Genomic DNA, 18,522 nt, shown 5'->3' on the forward strand with positions numbered 1-18,522 from the left:
AATAGTGTTCAGACAATTGACCGTGTATTAGAACAAGTTGGAATCTTATGTCATTATCATACAAATTTTAACCAAAACTATTGCATTATGACCATAAAATATGAGCAAATGTTTATGGCTCTGGGGTATTAAAGACCTTTACAAACAAGATTTTTTAGAATCCATAAATGAAAAGAATAATAAGCTTGACCATACCAAATTCTTAAGATTCTGCATGACAAAATAGAATATGAAAATGTTACAAGACAAGCAACACCCAGAAAGCATCTATAACATATAACATAATTATTCCGCATATACATTTTAGGAGAGAAAACACTCTTGATATTGATTTTACAAAGTGACCAAGAAGAAATGGGGAGATGTTATGAATAAGCAACTCATACAGAAGTAGTAAAAATACCTAAAAACCATATGAAGAGAAGTCTAACCCCATTGGAATCAGGACTGTATACTAATGAAGACATATTTGTATCTATTAAATCACCAAAGCCTTAAATAGGACCATACATCTTTAAACATTGATTGTGGCAAATTGCTACAACCATTTCATAGACTATTTTGGCAATAAAACTCGTGCAGGCTATAGGATGGGGCAATCCTACTTGTCAGTATCTGCCCCTCAAAAACATTTACCCATGTGAATGAGAGAAGCCTCACCAGGGCCCCTGCTCCAGCACGGTGTATGACGGCGAAGCCACAAAACAATGCAAATGCCGACCAGTGAGGAAATCGCGAGACTCTGATGTATCTGTGGCATGATATACTGAGCGGGGGTTAGAAGAAAGGCCGCTTGTCTGAGTATACTGCGGCAGCTCCAAGACACCAGTGACAAAAGGGCAAACCTGTGAGTGATATACACCTCATGATACCGCTTATTCCCCAAACAGAACAATCCTTCTGAAGGCATCAATAGGAATGCATGGGAAAGGGCCTTGAAAGTTAAGCACTAAACCCCAGAGAAGGGGAAGGGAGAGCCAGCCCTGGGATCACAGTTAATGGTCAGAGGAACTTTAGTCTCACAATCTTTTCAAAACTAAGACAAAGTGGGGCCCAGGATTTAGCACAGTGGCGCCGCTGCCTGCCTCACAAGCGCAAGGGCCTGAATTCCAACCCCGGTACCAAAAACGCAAACAACAAAAACAACCTAAGGCAAAGTACGCAATACTGAGTAATTCAAAACTCATTGAAAATAAAAAGCTGTCATTTTTGAAAGAAGTTTCCCTGAGCTGGGACACTCATACTGCATTCTCAGAGCACGAATGAAATAATACAGAGGAAATGGTAGAGCAGTGTGGCTCCTGGATGTGAGATTGTTGCTGAGCTGACCACAAAAAACCTTTAAATTTTACTATATCAAATAACAAGCAAAAAACCAAAAGGCAGACAAGTCTAAAAAAGCAACCAGGAACACAGTTAATATAGAAAGAGTTTCTATAAGCAGCATGAAAAAACCAAGTCTTTAATAGAAAAATAGACATAAAGAATTCTCAGAATTATAAGCCGGAAAACTGGAGAAAATGTCTGACTTCACCGAAAATCAAGAAAAGGGTAACTTAAACGAATGACAGGCATTTAGCTACCAAATCAGCCCAACCTAAAAATAGCAGCGGTATCAGGATAGACTTCCAGAGCCGAGCTGCCCTGAGGAAACCCATGCAAGCCATTTTCCAAAATCCAGATGAGTGTAAAGAGAAACAGGTGAAATGTTAACATTATGCCTGTTTAGTCCAATATGTCAAAGGTATACCATTTTGATGCACTATGATAATTGACAAAATACTTTTTGTGGAGTACTATTCTGAAATTTGGTGTGCATTTTATGCTCACAGCACATCTTAAGCCAAATGCAAACCTTCATTGGAGAAAAGTAGATTCGCACACCAGGGCTATTTCAAACAAATTTGCAAGCTTTCCAGTAACTGAGCCAAGAATCAGATCTTAAAATCGGGAGATTTTTGACATAAGGTAAAATTCAAGCCCCAGTTCCTAGTCACAATGGCCAATTCAGGGCCTTGGAGGCTGTGTGCAGCTGGATGACCACAGGATCCTGCGAAATGCCACCTACCTAGACCCAGGACCTTGGTGAAGACGGCCCTTGGAGCCCAGCAACTCTGCTGAGCGCTCACCTGTCCCCTCCATAGGTGCCTTCCAGTCCTTGTCCAGTGAAGTCTCTCGCCATTCTCTTGACCCCGCTGCGACTTGCTCCGTGAGGACCACACCCAGCCCTGAATCACCTGGAGCACCTCGGGTTCCTGCCCTGTTCGTGGTAAATGATGGTAGGAGAAGTAAGAGAGGTGGTAATAAAAGGGATAGTGTCTATTCCCGGAGCCCACTGTGCGCTGGACACTTTACATTCTGTACATTCCCTTATAAGCAGGACGCTGAGCCTAGGAAGGGCAAGGGACACCACTCCGAGGAGGTGGTGGATCTGCTGTCACTGGAACCACCGCTGGCTTGCTGGCCACACACCCCTGCAGTCTCCCTCCCTGCACTCCTGTCCCGAGGTGGTGCCCAGTGTGCTGGGGCTCAATCCTGAGCACCTGGCCCGCATTAGTACCATGCTAAGCACTCGTGAGCACTTCCTATACAAGACTCCAATACCCCAAGGGTGGGTACCACCATGAGCATTGCTCAGAAAACATGATCTCAGAGCAGATCAACAGCAGTCAGGGTGCCAGGCTCGAGTTCACTCTGAGTGCTTGTGCACCGTCATTCTTCCACTGATAGACATTCACCGTGTGCCAGGAACTGACAAGCACCGGGCAGGGGAATGAACAGGACAGGCACAACCCCGCCTCCCAGGCACTCAGTCTCTGGCAGGGGCCCCTCAGAATGTTTGCCCATCACCAGTTTCCATGAGTTGCCTCCCTCAGCCGTCACTTCCCTTCCCCTCCGCTGATCAGGGGTCCCCAGCTGAAACATTGACTCTCAGCTCCTGCTCGGAGCCATGGGCTGAGCAAGTGGGGCCAGCCTGGGTCCCGGGCCATCACAGGGAGGGCAGCTGGACTCACAGGACGGTGTGAGCAGAGACCAGGCCATCAAGATGCTGACACGTCCCGATTCCCGTGGGGACAGGTCTACCAAATACTACGCATGGCTGAAAGTTAAAACTTAAAGGAAAGGCACAAAGATTTTAAGAGCTGGATGACTGGCTTGGCCTTGAAGGAAAGCAAGGCTGGCAATGGATGACTGAGCCAGGGTGTGACCAGGGTCATCTACCCAACACTGCCTGGCAGGGACTGTTCCGGATACCTGAGCTAAGACTGGTCTCGGGACTAGAAATCTAGCTTCCTCTCCATGTACCCCTCAGGCACTCACCATGTGCTGGGCAGGGCAGAGATGAGGGGCATGGGAGGGGGCGCATTCCAGAGGAAGTACGGGTGCAATGAGCCCATGGCAAGGAGGCATGGAGGTGGAGATGACGCTGGAGGCCCGGGGCTCTGGGTGTCACTGAGTGAACAGAGTCTGCTCAGAGGAAGACACCACCTGGAGCCCTGGCCAGTGTCTGGAGATGCTTTTATTGCCACAACTGAGGCAGGGCAGCTGGTAGCACCCAGTGGGGAAAGAACAGGGATGCTGCTCGTTGCCCCCACAACACACAAAGCAGCTCCACCGCCTAGACCCATCCAGCCCCAAATGTCCGTAGTGCTGAAGTGGAAAAATCACGCTCTCAGGGCTTGGTGGAGACTGGACTGAAGGAGAAAAGGCAGCAACGAGGAGCCTAGCTTGACTCCTGAAGAGTCCGGGAGAAGGACGCATGAATCCGGACAGGGCTGGAGAGAATGACATTGGGATGCACTAGAAAGGCTGTCCAAGTGAATTTCTGAAGGGTCAGAGGTGGGATATGGGGAAAATCCAAGAAAATGCCAGAGTCTGTGATCAGAGCAATAGAAGAGCAGCAGCTACGTGGAAGAAACATTAACTGAGCACTTACTACGCACCCACCATTGCTTTAGGTGGCAGGGACAGCTCTATTAAGAGGGGAGCACCAGCATCAGCACTTAGCCTTGGGAGGATGCTTACAGACGAGCTAACAAAGTAACCAGCAGGAATTTCAGGTACTAATGAGCCCTCTAAGGGGTTGACTTGACGTGGAGAAACACTTCACGCAGAGCAGCCTGGAAGCTTCTCTGACGGCCGAACAACTATCACCTCCACGATCCAGGGTGAAGGCATGCTGGGCAGAGGAGTGCTGAGGCCAAGGCCTAGGGGAGGCTGGGCACGGCCTGTGTACAAAGCTGCAAGACAACTGGTGTGGCTTAAGAAGAGGAGCCAAGCTGGACCGGTGGGGCCCCACAATTGAGGATTCTGGCCATTCGGTTTTGTGTGCCTGTGGTACTCGAAACTGAATCCAGGGCCTTTGCACTGACCTACATCTCCAGCCTTTATTTGGAGACAGTCTGGCTAAGTTGCTGAGGCTGGGCTTGAACTTGCAATCTTCCTGCTTCAGCGTCCTCCACCGCTGGCTGGGATTTATTTATGGGTAGGTGCTACCACACCCAACTAGGAGTTTAGATCTTACTTCCAACGCAACCGGCTGTCATTACATAAGCAGGACACAGCAGTCTGATCGCAGCTTCCTGTCACAGCTCCCACAGGGAATGGGAACCCCGGGGGCTGGAGGAGTAAGGGATACCATGGGAGGCTCCGTAGAGGTCAGGAGGGGGACGTCCTCACTGCCCCAGAAGCTGGACTCTGAGCTGAGCTTGAACAGAAGAGAGCAGATGGACTCCTGACAGCTGGGGCCTGAGCCGTTCGTTGACGCACACACTTGCGGGGGTCCGGGCCGTCTAGGTAGCAAGCACTCAGCCATGCAGCCTGCCACTCACTGCATGTGCTCTCCCTGGGAACAGCAGCTCAGAAGGCAGATGGACCCCTGTCAGACAGGTCACTGACTTCTACCTCTAGCTACCTCCTAGAGATGGATATGACAGTCCTTGACACAGGAGAAGTGCTCGGCCCTGGCCAGAGGCAGGTGCTTCTGTCACCAGGCAGCACTGGTGTGGAGATGCTGGCTGGTGACATGCCTGCAGTGCACATTTTCAGTGAGGCAGGCAGTCTGCACCTCCAGGAGGACGCCCCAGTTGGGCCTTCCCGCAGGCTCTTGGCAGCACTGTCATTGCTGAACCTCAGCTTCCCCATCCACAAAGTGGGAACAGCATAGCAACTTATCTCGAGGGCTGATAAAGGGGATGCACAGAGACCGCAGCTCCGAGCCTGGCTGGCAACAAGAGTCCTTGGGAGGATGGAAGGAAAGTACACTGCACACACTGGAGTGCTGATCCACGCCCCATAATGTCCTACTCTGTTCTGGCAGCTAAAGCAGCGGATCCTAGAGCTACCCTAGAGCCACCCCACAGGGTCAGCTGAAGCAGGGCCAGCTCTGTGGGTGTGTGACCCATGTGGTCACACTGAGCTCTGCCCTCAGAAGGATGTGGAATTGGTTTATGCTCTGCTCTTGCCTTCATTCATCCATTCATGTATTATTTATAGAGTTTCATTGGTTGGCCCAGCTGACCTCGAGCTCACAATCCTCCTGCCTCAGCCTCCTAAGTGCTGGAATACTGTTGACATCTTGAGAGTCTTCATCTTGAAGGAGGACCTGCTAATCCCACACTAGCCCTGCCATAGCAATGCGAATCCTCGGGCTCTACCTTCTAAAACTCTAGGGATTGAGCCAGCCGTCTAGCTTTAATTCCAGATCAGATTTCCTTGTGCAGGTTCAAGCCATGGAGGCGTGGGACCAATGGTGTGTCCTGCACACCGGGAGATCTGCAGTCCGGGGGCAAACTCTCCACGAGGCTGATGAAGCTCGACCTTCAGCCCCCTCCCATCCTGCCAGGCCCCTTTCCAAGCCCAGGCACCCATTTTGTTGCCCTGATTCTTCAGGCTCTCAGAAGAGGCCCCCCCCCAAATCCTGTAAGCCTCAGGCTGTGTAACCTCTGATCTGCCATCTAGACAGGCAGGCAGGATTGTCTGAAGCCCACAGTTGCTAAGTAACTCTGAGCAGGGGTTTCCAGGCTTGCTAGCACCCTCATGGCTGAGCCCACCCTCAGTCTAGGGAGCTTGAGGATGTGCATTGCTACCAAGCTCCCAGCAGTTGATGCTGAGGGTCTGGGGCCATGCTTTATGAGCCATAGCTCTTACACAAAATAGAATCCAGCCCTCTTCCACCTGCTCCTATGCCTGGACTTCATGGAGCAAATGCTGCTTCCTCTACCAGGAGACACCCTTCACTTCCACCTGCGGAGGCCAACCCTCCCCCCTTCACACCCTCCGGCTGTACTGTCATGGCCTCTGCTTGTCAGCTGCCCCAGGACACCGTGGAGAGCGTCCTTTATGGCCATACTGCCGCCCACCTTCAGCCACCTGCTGGACAGCCAGCCCTTGCTCCTCTACTTCCACCCATACTTATGAAGGCCAGGGCCACCAGGTCCCCCAGAAGGTTTTGGTGGCTGCTGTCCCCTGTGGGTCTGCAGGGAGGACCTCCTCATCAAGGTGACTTTCCGGGGATTCCCTGGAACTCCCTGCACCCTTTCACCAGGCCAGCCAGGTGCAAACACAGAAGCCTGGGGAGCTGGGACCAGGGAATGCCTGTCACTGGGACTGAATTATTACCTGGGAAATGGCGCCTGTTCCCAACACAGCCATCTCCAGAGCTGCATCTTAATTAGGTCACAGCCTGCCCGGGAAAAGGAGGGTGGGGATCGCTCCTCTTCCACCATGCCTGTCCTCTCTCCAGGAACAAGTGTACAGAATGTGAAGTGGCGCTTTGGAAAAGCCACCACCCCCCACTTGCCTCTGTCCCCTCTGCAGTGCTCAGTGTCACTGGGGACCAGCCAGCCTTTCTGCCTCTGTCCCTTCCTTCCACTCAGGCCTTTCTTAGGCAACTGTCTCCTTGTCTCTTCTTCCCTAAATTCCAGCAGCCACCTGAGGCCCCAGAATTGAGAGAGACCTCAGGGGCCTGCTCGAAGGCTGGACCACCAGGGACATGAGCACATTTTGTCTGAAGTCCTCCCGTGGTTGGGAGACACGGGAAGGGGGACCACTCACCTCTCTGACTCCCAGAAACATACTCCTGGGTTGTGGACCACCCCAGAGAGGACGGCAGCTTGGAGGTGGGAAGCTCAACCTTGCCTTGGGTGCATGAATCCGGGGCAGGTTATTAGGGTCCACACCTGGGCCAACTCTGCAAAACCTCGGGCTGCCACACTGGGGGCCTCAGCCAGGGCAGAGCTGATCCTCACCACCTGAGTCTCATTTGCCCCAAGTGCCTGAGAAACACTCACAGGCCCCACCCAGAAAGCAGCTGCTGGGACCTGGGATCTTTGTCTTTAGCCTCAAGGTCAACTCCACCTCGAGGCACTCAGGAAAATCTAAGATCCCTTGGGCCAGGATCCCATCTTTGTGTGTCTATTTCTGGGACCTTAACCAGCAGGGGCCCCGAGGGCCCCAGCTGGGAGGGGTTTTCTTCTTTCAGGGTTATTTACTCACGCTCTGCATGGGCAAGGGAAGGAAGCTGTGCTCACACTCACCTGAGGCCTTGCTGTCTGCAGACACGGGGCAAAGCCACATTTTTACAAATCACCTATTTGCAATCATGGGTCCCTATTTATTCAAGCCTGGCACAACCACTATTAGGGATCTGGCAAGTACAGCAAATCCTAAAAAAACCATTAGAATCACCTGCAATCTGGCCATCACCACCATTCACATCCGGACATTTTCTCACCCAATTCCTATTTCCTATGCATAGACATAATTAGGAGCGTGCCGAACACAGGTGTTTTAAAAAGCGCCTCATTAGGGTGTAACTGACATACAACCAACTGCATGTGTTTAATGTGTATAACGTTCTTGACACTTGTATACATCCACAAAAATATCACCACAACAAGCATTTCCATCACCCTCAAGTTGATTTTTAATGGAGTTTTAATTTTCGACTAACTGTAACTTTACATAAAAGTCACAAAGAGAGTTCTCATATATCTTCCACTCAGTTTCCCCCATGTTAATTTCTTACATTACCATAGTACCTATATTAAAACCAATTCTGCCGCCTGCCTTGCAAGCACACGGTCCTGAGTTCGATCCCCGGTACCCAAAACAAAAAAAATTAAACTCAACTAAAACCAAGAAATTAATATTGGTACAATATTATTATTATTATTATTATTAACTAAACGACAATCTGCCTCTGAATTTTGCCAGCTCTTTCACCGATCCAACCCAGGATCCAAGCCAGGATCTCACATTAACCAAATGAAGTCTTCTATCTAACCTTTATTACTTAGCCTTAGCTGATGAAATTGTCTTCAAAAACATTGTTTTAAATGACTGCCTCCTATTTCTTGTTACCAGTTTGCTACACTGCTTAACTGCAATTATTTGCAAGTTTTGTTTTAAGAAGCGTTGGAATCAAAAATTTTGGATTTAAATCTCTGTTCATATCTTATATTGTTTCCTTGAGATATATTTTTTATTTTTTAATTAATTTTATTGGTACATTTTAGGTATACGTCATAATAACATTCATCATTGGAAATTTGCACCTTTACATAGTCTCTCTTGGTTCTTATTTTTTCCCCATGCCCCTGCCCTCCCTTCAACCCCTCCACCCCTCCCTATTTACAAAGACTTTGTTTCCATTTTTCATTTTCTGATATTGATTCCATTCTCTTCTTTCCTTTCCCCTAACCCTCCCATTTCCCCTTCACTTTTGCCCCTTTTCTTCGTATTTCACATTATCTATTATACCTTTTAGTCCTTATTTACACTTTCAGTTTCTCACACTAGAGAAACTATTTAGTATTTACTCATGTGTGTCCTATTTATTTCACTTAAGAGTATCGCCTCAATGTGCATCCATTTAGCTATAAATGTCTCTAATTGCTCATTTTTTAGGGCTGAGTAGTACTCTATTTTATTTTAAAAAATCACATTTTCTTGATCCAGTCTCCAGCTGATGGGCATTTGGGCTTCTTCTAAGTTTTAGGTATCACAAATCGTGCTGCTATGAACATGGGTGCACATATATCTCTGTGGTATGATTCTTTGAATTCTTTGGGGAAGATCCCCAGCAGGGAAATAGCTGAGTCAAATGGGACCTCTAGTTCTAGTCCTTTGAGGTATCTCCATATTGATTTCCACAGTGCTTGCACCAGTCTACACTCCCACCAGCAGTGGAGTGGTGTTCCTCTTTCCCCACACCTCCGCCAGTGTTTGTTATTGATTGATTTCATGATAGCAGCCATTCTTTCTGGGGTGAGGTGGAATCTTAGCGTTGTTTTCATCTGCATCTCTCGAATGACCAGTGATGTTGAACACTTTTTCATGTTTATTTGCTATTTCTACTTCTTTGTCTGAGAAATGTCTGTTCATTTCAGATGCCCATTTTTGGATTGGGTCTTTAAATTTGGGAGGTCTGATTTTTTAAAGTTCTTTATAGATTCGAGATAGTAGACCTTTGTCTGAGGAACAGCTGGTGAAAATTTTTTCCCACATTGTGGGTTGTCTCTTCACTCTGTTGGTGGTTTCTCTTGCTGTGCAGAAGCCTTTTAATAAGAAGAGATCCCACTTGTTGATTGTTTGTGCTAGTTCATGGGCAACAGAGGATTTGTTCGTAAAATCTTTTCCTACACCAATGTCTTCAAGAGTTCTACCTAACCTCTGATCCAGCCAGTTCAGCATTTCAGTTTTAATATTTAGATCTTTAATCCATTTTGATTTCAGTTTAGTGCATGGTGAGAAACATAGGTCTAGTTTCAGTCTTTGGCAAGTTGAAACCCAATTTTTCCAGCACCATTTAATAAAGAGGCTATCTTTCCCCCAGTGAGGGTGTTTGGCTCCTTTGTCAAAGATGAGATGGCTCAGTGTGTCTGGAGTTGTTTCAGTATCTTCTAATCTATTCCACTGGTCCTCAGGTCTGTTTCTTTGCCAGTACCATGCTGTTTTTATCACAGTAGCTTTGTAGTATAGTTTCAAATTGAGGGTTGTCATACCCCCTGCCATGTCTCTGTTACCTAGAATTGCTTTTGCTATTCTGGGTCTCTTCTTGTTCCAAATGAAATTTTGGATTGCTTTCTCAAGGTCCATGAAGTATGCTGCTGGGATTTCAATTGGGATTGCATTGAATCTATATAGCAGTTTTGGAAGTATGGCCACTTTCACTATGTTGATCCTTCCTAGCCAGGACCAAGGGATGTCTTTCCATTTTCTGATATCATCTTCAATCTCTGTTTTCAGAGTGCTACAGTTTTTAGAGAAGAGGACTTTGATTTCTTTCGTTAGGTTGATTCCTAGGTATTTCAGTTTTTTGGATGCTACTGTGAAAGGAATTGTTTGCCCTATTTCTGTCTCAGTGAGTCTGTTGTTCGTGTAGAGGAAAGCTATTGATTTTTGTGTGTTGACCTTGTCTCCAGCTACTCTACTGAATTTGGTTATTAAGTCTAGAAGACTTTTGGTGGAGTTCTTGGAGACTATGTATAGCGCATCATGTCATGTGCAAATAAGGACAATTTGACTTCTTCATTTCCCATCTTTCTTCCTTTTATTTCTTTCTCTTGGCTAATTGCCATGGCTAATGTTTCCAAACCTCTATTGAACAGGAGTGGTGATAGTGGACATCCTTGTCTTGTTCCTGATTTTAGTGTGAAGGATTTCAGTTTTTGACCATTTAGTAGGATATTGGCTGTTGGTTTTTCATAGATGGCTTCTATCAGGTTGAGGTACAGACCATGTCTTCCAATTTTTTGTATGGTTTTTAACATAAATGTGTGTTGGATTTTGTCAAATGCTTTTTCTGCATCTATTGAGATGATCACATGGTTTTTGTCATTGGCTCTATTGATACAGGGTATTGCATTGATTGATTTGCATATGTTGAACCATCCCTGCATCTCTGGGATGAATCCCACTTGGTCAGGGTGTATGATCTTCTTGATGATCTTCTGCATTCTATTTGCCAGTATCTTATTAAGGATTTTTCCATCTATGTTCACTGGTGAGATTGGCCTACAGGTCTCTTTTTCAGTTGGGTCTTTCTCTGCTTTGGGGATCAAGATGATGCTAGCTTCCAGGAATGAATTTGGGAGTATTGCTTCCTTTTCAATTTCACTGAAGAGTTTAAACAGTAGTGGCAGTAGTTCCTCTCTAAATGTCTTGTAGAATTCAGCAGTGAAACCATCAGGACCTGGGCTTTTCTTAGTTGGTAAGTTGTTAATTACATTTTCAATTTCATTGGTTGATATTGGGTTGTTCAGAATTTTTAAGTCTTCTTTGTTCAACTTTGGTAATTCATATGTATCTAGGAATCTGTCCAATTCTTCTGTGTTTTCCATCTTATTGGCACATAGGTTCTTGAAGTAGGTATTGATGATCCTCTGGATTTCTGCTAGGTCTGTTGTAATTTCACCCTTTTCGTTCCTAATTTCATGGATTTGGGCCTTTCCTTTCCTTTTTCTGATAAGGTTGGCTAAGGGTTTGTCAATTTTGTTCATTCTTTCGAAGAACCAACTCTTGACCTCATTGATTTTTTGTATTGTTTTCTTAGTCTCCCTTGCATTGATTCCTGCCCTGATCTTTGTAATTTCTCCCTTGTATGAACTTTGGGTTTGTCCTGCTTTTCTTTTTCTAGAAGCTTGAGGTTCAGCATCAGGTTGTTTTATTGGGCTCGCTCTGTTTTCCTAATATGAGTATTCACTGCTATGAATTTCCCTCGTAAGACTGCTTTCATTGTGTCCCATAGATTCCGATATGTTGTATTGTCATTGTCATTTAATTGAAGGAACTGTCTGATTCCTTCTTTAATTTCCTCTGTGACCCACTGGTTATTCAGAAGAGTGTCGTTCAATTTCCATGTGTTTATGAAATTTTTGCAGTTTCTTTTGCTATAGATCTCCAATTTCATCACACTATGGTCTGATAATATACAGAGGATAACTTCTATTCCTTTGCACTTACTTAAACATGTTCTATGTGTGAGTATGTGGTCTATTTTGGAGAATGACCCATGTGCAGCTGAAAAGAATGTATATTCTGATTTTTGTGGGATGGAACACTGTAAATATCTGTTAAGTTCATTTGTTCAAGAGTTGTCTCGTTGATCTATTTGTGACAATAGGGTATCGAGGTCCCCCACTACTATTGTATTAGTGCATATATGACTTTTCATGTCCGTTAGTATTTGTTTTATATAGTTGGCGCACTAGCATTTGGTGCATATATGTATATGATTGTCATCTCTTCCTCCTGGATTGTTCCCTTTACAAGGATGTAGTGTCCTTCTTTGTTTCTCTTAATCAGTGTAGGTTTGAAATTCACTTGATCTGCAAAGAGGATAGCTACTCCTGCTTTTTTTCAGGTTTCTGTGGCATGGAGTATTGTTTTCCATCCTTTAACTTTCAGTCTATGAGTTTCTTTTTGAATTAAGTGTGTTTCTTCTATGTAGCATATTGTTGGATCTTGCTTCTTGACCCATTCTGCCAGTCTATTTCTTTTGATTGGTGCATTGAGACCATTAACATTGATGGTTATAACTGATAAGTATTGACTTATTGTCATGACTTTCTTTTTGTTGGATTCTCCCCCTTTGCATTTAATTTCTTGTCACACCTGACAGATTCATTCTGCTGTGCTTCCTGGGGTTGTGATACTCATTCTCTTTTCCTAGGATGTTGTCTAAAATTTTTTTGAGTGCTCATTTGGTATTCATGAAGTTCCTAAGGTGCTCTTTGTCATGAAAGTATCTTATTTCTTCATCAATTTTGAAAGATAGTTTTGCAGGGTACATCAACCTGGGTTGGAGGCTGTTTTCCTTTAGGGCTTGGAATATGTCACTGCAAGCTCTTCTTGCTTTGAGGGTTTGCATTGAGAAGTCTGCTGTGATTCTGATGGGCTTTCCTTTGTATGTGATTTGTTTCTTTTCTCTAACTGCTTGTAGAACTTTGTTCTTCTTTTGGGTTTCTGGAATCTTAACAATCGTACGCCTATATGTAGATTTTATCAAGGTTAGTTGGAGTCCTATATACCTCACTTACCTGTATGTCAAGTTCTTTTCCCATGCTTGGGAAGTTTTCTGCCATCACTTCTGTGAACAGTTTTTTTTTTATGTCATCTGCACTCTCTCCTGTTTCTTCATTGACTCCAGTCAGTCTTACGTTATTCTTCTTTGCATCATCTAGCAGCTGCTGGATTGATTTCTCGTGGTCCCTTACAATTTTAAAGCAATTTTTCTTTTCCTGGTCACTAATTGCAATCTTATCTTCTATATCTGAAATTCTATCTTCACATTGGTTCATTCTGCTGTGTTGACTTTCAATGGGCTTTTTAATGTCCTGGAAATCTGTTTGCATCTGTTTTATGGATTCCATTTGTTTCCTATGTTGGGATTCCATCATGTTCCTGAGTTCCTCTCTAGATTTATCAATCATGTCTTGAACTATGAGCACAATCTCTCCTCTGTGCAGGGAGCAGTGGTATGGTGGCCCGGAAGCCTCCTCCTCTTCCTGTGAACAGTTTTTTTAATGTCATTTGCACTCTCTCCTGTTTCTTCATTGACTCCAATCAGTCTTACATTATTCTTCTTTGCATCATCTAGCAGCTGCTGGAGTGATTTCTCGTGGTCCCTTACTATTTTAAAGCAATTTTTCTTTTCCTGGTCACTAATTGCAATCTTATCTTCTATATCTGAAATCCTGTCCTCACATTGGCTCATTCTGCTGCATAGACTTTCAATGGAGTTTTTAATCTTGTGGAAATCTGTTTGCATCTGTTTTATGGATTCCATTTGTTTCCTATGTTGGGATTCCATCATGTTCCTCAGCTTCTCTATTTTTTTTAATATCTGTGTCCTCTCTAGATTTATTAATCATGTCTTGCACTATGGGCACAATCTCTGCTGTTATCTGAGAAATTATTTCTGATTTCATTTTTCCCATATCCTCTTCTGTTGTTAGTTCAGGGAGTCCAGGTGGTTGAGTATCAGATTGTTCCATCTCATTTCCCTTCGTGGTTGCCTTAGGTGATCTGGAAGTCTGTTTTTGAGACTTGTTTATGTGTCCTCTCATTTCAATGTGTGCTGCTGCGGCCCTCAGTTCACCTCCTTGGTGGTAAGGCGTCCCAGAAAGTTCACTTTCTCTGAACTAGGGGCAGCTCTGCTCCTCCAGGGGACCATTTCTTGGAAGTGAGAGAGACCCACAGTTGAAAGGGCCAGGAATTGCTATGATCTTTTGTGGACACAATCTGATAGTATCCATTAGATAATAATAATAATAATAATAATAATAATAATAATAATAATAATAAAAGCACATACCCTTTGATCCAGTAACTCCAGTACTGAGAGTTTGTTTTTGAAATAACATTAGTCCAGGGCCGAGGATTTAGCTCAATGGTTCTGCCACTTGCCTCACAAGTGCAAGGTCCCAAGTTCGATTCCTGGTACCCAAAAAAAAAAAGAAAAAAGAAAAAAGAAAAGATATAACATCAGTCCACAAAGCTAAAAGAGTTGACACAGAAGTAGAGATTAGAAGAGAGGTCACAAGAGGCCAGGAAGGAAGGAGAGTGAGGAGGATAGAGAGGTTGGATAATGGGCACTAAAAGGAAGCTAAAGAAGGAATCAGCCATAGTGTGCCACAACCCAGTAGGGAGACTGTAAGTGACAATAATTTACTATAGATGTGTTAGGTTTTCATAGCTGTGCAAAAATACTTAACATAGGCTGGGGATTTAGCTCAGGGGTGCTGTGCCTGCCTCGGAAACATAAGGTCCTGAATTCAATCCCTGGTACCCCCCCCAAATACTCGACATAAGCCATTTAAAGTAGGAAAGGGTTATTTTGGGTCAGGGTTTTGGAGGTTTCAGTCCATGGTTGGCTGGCTCCATTGCTTTAGGCCTGTGGTGAGTCAGAAATATCATGGTGGAAGAAAGCTGCTCACTTCAAGGCAGCCGGGAAGCAAAGAGAGAGGGAAAGAACCATAGAGGAAGAGGCCAGGACCAGGTATAATCCCCAAAGTCACACCCCAGGATCCACCACCTTCAACTAGGCCCCACCTCCTGGGTTTCCATTACCTCCTAATAATGCCATCAAATTATGATCTTATTAATGGATCAATCCATTGAGGGAATTAGAATCCTCATGATCCAATTACCTTTGGAAAGCCTTACCCCTGAACACATGAGATTTTTGGGAGGTATTTTTGTTATAAACCATTGTAGCATATCTCAAATTATCTAGGAGAGAGAATTTTGAAATATTTAGACACTGAAAAAGGACAAATATTTGGGGCATTGGGAATGTGTGTTTCCCTGATTTGATCATTACACATTGTATACATACATTGAAATAACACACTGTACCCTTAGATATGTACCATTATGTGTCAATTATGTCATCTCTGTAAAACAAACCAGTCTACAAAGACCCACCTCCTTGAATGTGTACTTTGTTATTTTATACAGCTTAAAACCAAAAAATAATCTTAATGCACCCAGGGTGTCTTACTTTGCCTCCCCATTCCACATGAGGTATATCTTGAGACCAAGATTTGGGTGTAAATAGTTTATATGGGAGGTGGCCCCAGGAGACACTGTGAGGCCAGATGGGAGAAGAGCCAGGCAGGGGACGGAGACCATGGGACCATTGTAAGAGCATAACTTTCAATCCCTGAGGCTGAATTGTCCCCCTGGTAACTGAAGCTGCTGGAGTAGTTACTTCTGGCTTTTGTGCCTCACAGTAGAGTCTCTCTAGAGCATTGGCCCTCTAGCTCTCTGGCTGACCCTAAACTTGGCTCTGTGATCATGGCCCAAATCAGAGAATAGCATCAGGCAGAGAGGATGCAGAAGCCACAGGGTTGTATGTGAGCAACCTCTGGGGTGGATCAAGGCCACATGGGTGTGGCTGTGGAAGGCATGATTGAATGAATTGAGCTAATTCCAGCATGGAAATATTACGCAGCTCTTACCAAGAATCAAGTAGCTCTTTGTCGGTTGACTTTTGTCTGTAGCAGTAGCTATGATGTATTGTGTGAAAGAAATTTGTAGGAGACTATACTTAGCATGATCTCATTAAAGAACAAATAACAAACACAGAAAGAATAACCACTGATCACACTGTGGCAGTTATGTTCACTTGGGGCTGATGTCACTAGCTCAGCAGGCACAGTACCAGGGCTCACAAGATATTTTTGTTTCCTTTAAAATCAGAGGCAAAAAAATTTTCAGGTCAAAATGTTTTAATATTTAATATTAATATACTGATTTTATACTAATATATCAATACAATCATAGAACATTTTAAATTCTTTTTTATGGAGAAAGGTGCATAGGGTTCCATCTATGTGTATAGCAGAGAGGTCCAATATTAGAGTTGTTTTTAAAAAGTGCTAAGAGGCATTTTTATGGCATTTTAGGATTCAAGTAACAGAAAAAAAATGACGATGAGATGCTTCCATAAAGTCTTAAAATTTCCAAATTATAACACAATTGCAAAATCATACAAAGAAATCCCATGTCTTCCTCACCCAAGGACTTTATTCAACTTTTGATAATTGCCCTAATGATTCACCTCAGAACAAAAAGTACACAGTTCAGGATCCTGTATTACGACAATCTTCATATCTTGCTAGTCTCCACTCTGGACTGAATTTTAAAAGATAGAAAGGAATAAAGGAAGGGAAAAAAGGAGGGAAGGAGGGACAGAGGGAGAGACAGAGGGAGGGAAAGAGGAAGGAAGGAAGGTTTTAGATTTTTTTTTAAAAAAAGCATTCAATTTTTTTCTGAATATCAAAGTTTCTGGGTAGGAAAACATGGAAAACAAAGAAAACACTGACAATAAAATTATTGTGCCCAGACACTAGCATTGTTCACTCTTTGATGGATTTTCCATTTCTTGTTCTTTGATCATATTTGAGATTATAGTGAATAAATAGCGTTTTGTGGGTGCGTAGCATCTCTTTAGTGTCCTTGCTAAGGATATAGTTTTGCCTCAGCCTGATCTCAAGTGTAGTGGATTAGTATCCCAGTATGTATATTTTTAACTAGTTCTCAGGGATGCTGATGTGTGGATTCACAATTAGGAAATATTCTTTGAATTGTGCATTTGTCATTTAATAGAAAACTTGTCCATTTACCTTTAGGAGTGCTTTTCAGTCACTATATAAGCATGCATTGTTGATAGTATTCAAATGATTTTTTAAAAATTATTTTAAGAAAGCCTCATAATTCTGGTTAATAACTTGTGGGAGAGGATCTGCCTTGTGGTGGAGCACATGGAAGGAGCTGAGAGAACAGTCACAGGATCTCAAAGAGACAAAATATATCTACACACAGGAAACAGGGAAGGACCGTGCCTGAAGAGTCCTCCACATTTTGGGGGAATGGTGAGTTGGTGACATTACAAAATACCTGGCACCTGCAACTTAATTTGGCTCACAGTTTCAGTGGGTTCTGTCCACAGTGAGCCAGCACCAAGGCAGAAACAGCATGGTGGAAGGGTCTGGAAGATAAAAGCTTCTCACATCATAGTAGCTAGAAGCAGAGAGAGCAGGGAGGAGCTGGAAACTAGAATATACCCTTCTAAGTCCTACCCCTAGTAACCTGATCTTTCTGAACAGGATCCAGCTCTAAAAGTGAGTCTTTGAGGGGATATTTTAGATCTAAACCATAATATTCTAACCATGACCTCCAAAAGGATCATGCCCATTTCATTGTGCAAAATGCATTTATTCCATCTTTATGCATCACCAAAATCTTAACAATTCAAGCATTACTGAAAATTCCAAATCCAAAGTCTTCTCTGAGACTAAAGGAAAACTCTCAGCTGTAAGCCCCTGTAAAAATCAAGAAGAAAATTAAACACTTCCACCATAATGGCACAGGGTAAACATTCTCATTCCAAAACAGAGCAATAAGAGGATAGAAAGGCATCAGACAAAAAAAAAAAAAAGACTGAAACTCAGCAGGGAAAACATTAAATCCTGTAGCTCTGTGTCCAGCAGTAGGGCCATATGGTAAAATGTGAATTGTAAAGTGCATGGGTGGCCCCACACTTATGGCCTTGTTGATTGCTGCCCACAAGAACTCTTTCTTGGTCTGGCTCCACTCATAGCCTGGAGCTTTCCTCAACAAAGGTTCCATGTTCCTGGCATCTTCAACTTCCTGGGGTCTCCACTGAAACTTTGGCTTCATTCCCACAACTTTGTGCACTGCCCTCCCTGGGACTTCTTGCCTGAGCTCCAATGCCTTCCTCAGATATAGGTACAATAACAAATGTGCAGAGACAACATTAATCAATTCTTACATTCTGCATCCTACTAAAACCAGCACCACATGGATGACAATGAGGTCTTCTGTCAGTGGAAGCAGTAGCTGGACCCTCCTGGACCATGGTTGCAACAACCTGTGAAGGTCTAGACTGCTAAGCATGGTGAAATAAATCCTGGGGAACCTATACCTCAGGAGCTTCTTCTCAAGTACACATCCCAGGGGCTCTCTTCTCAAATGAAAGGTTGGCAGCTT

The 18,522-nt window shown here is 44.1% G+C and overlaps 1 long non-coding RNA gene across 1 annotated transcript in view; it reads right to left on the reverse strand.

The window, feature by feature from the left end:
* Nucleotides 1-18,522, reverse strand: part of LOC147828659 (uncharacterized) — a 54,040-nt gene that overhangs the window by 24,550 nt on the left and 10,968 nt on the right. Inside the window, exons 2-3 of the long non-coding RNA XR_015450401.1 lie at nucleotides 14,321-14,442; nucleotides 2,130-2,260 (exon numbers count right to left, since the gene is read on the reverse strand). This is a non-coding gene — a long non-coding RNA (uncharacterized LOC147828659). The remainder of the gene's footprint in view (nucleotides 1-2,129; nucleotides 2,261-14,320; nucleotides 14,443-18,522) is intronic.

The sequence above is a fragment of the Heterocephalus glaber genome, unplaced genomic scaffold (assembly GCF_053883595.1).
Source record: "Heterocephalus glaber isolate CG9 unplaced genomic scaffold, H.glaber_assembly_v1.0 deba00000943, whole genome shotgun sequence".
NCBI lineage: Eukaryota > Metazoa > Chordata > Mammalia > Rodentia > Bathyergidae > Heterocephalus > Heterocephalus glaber.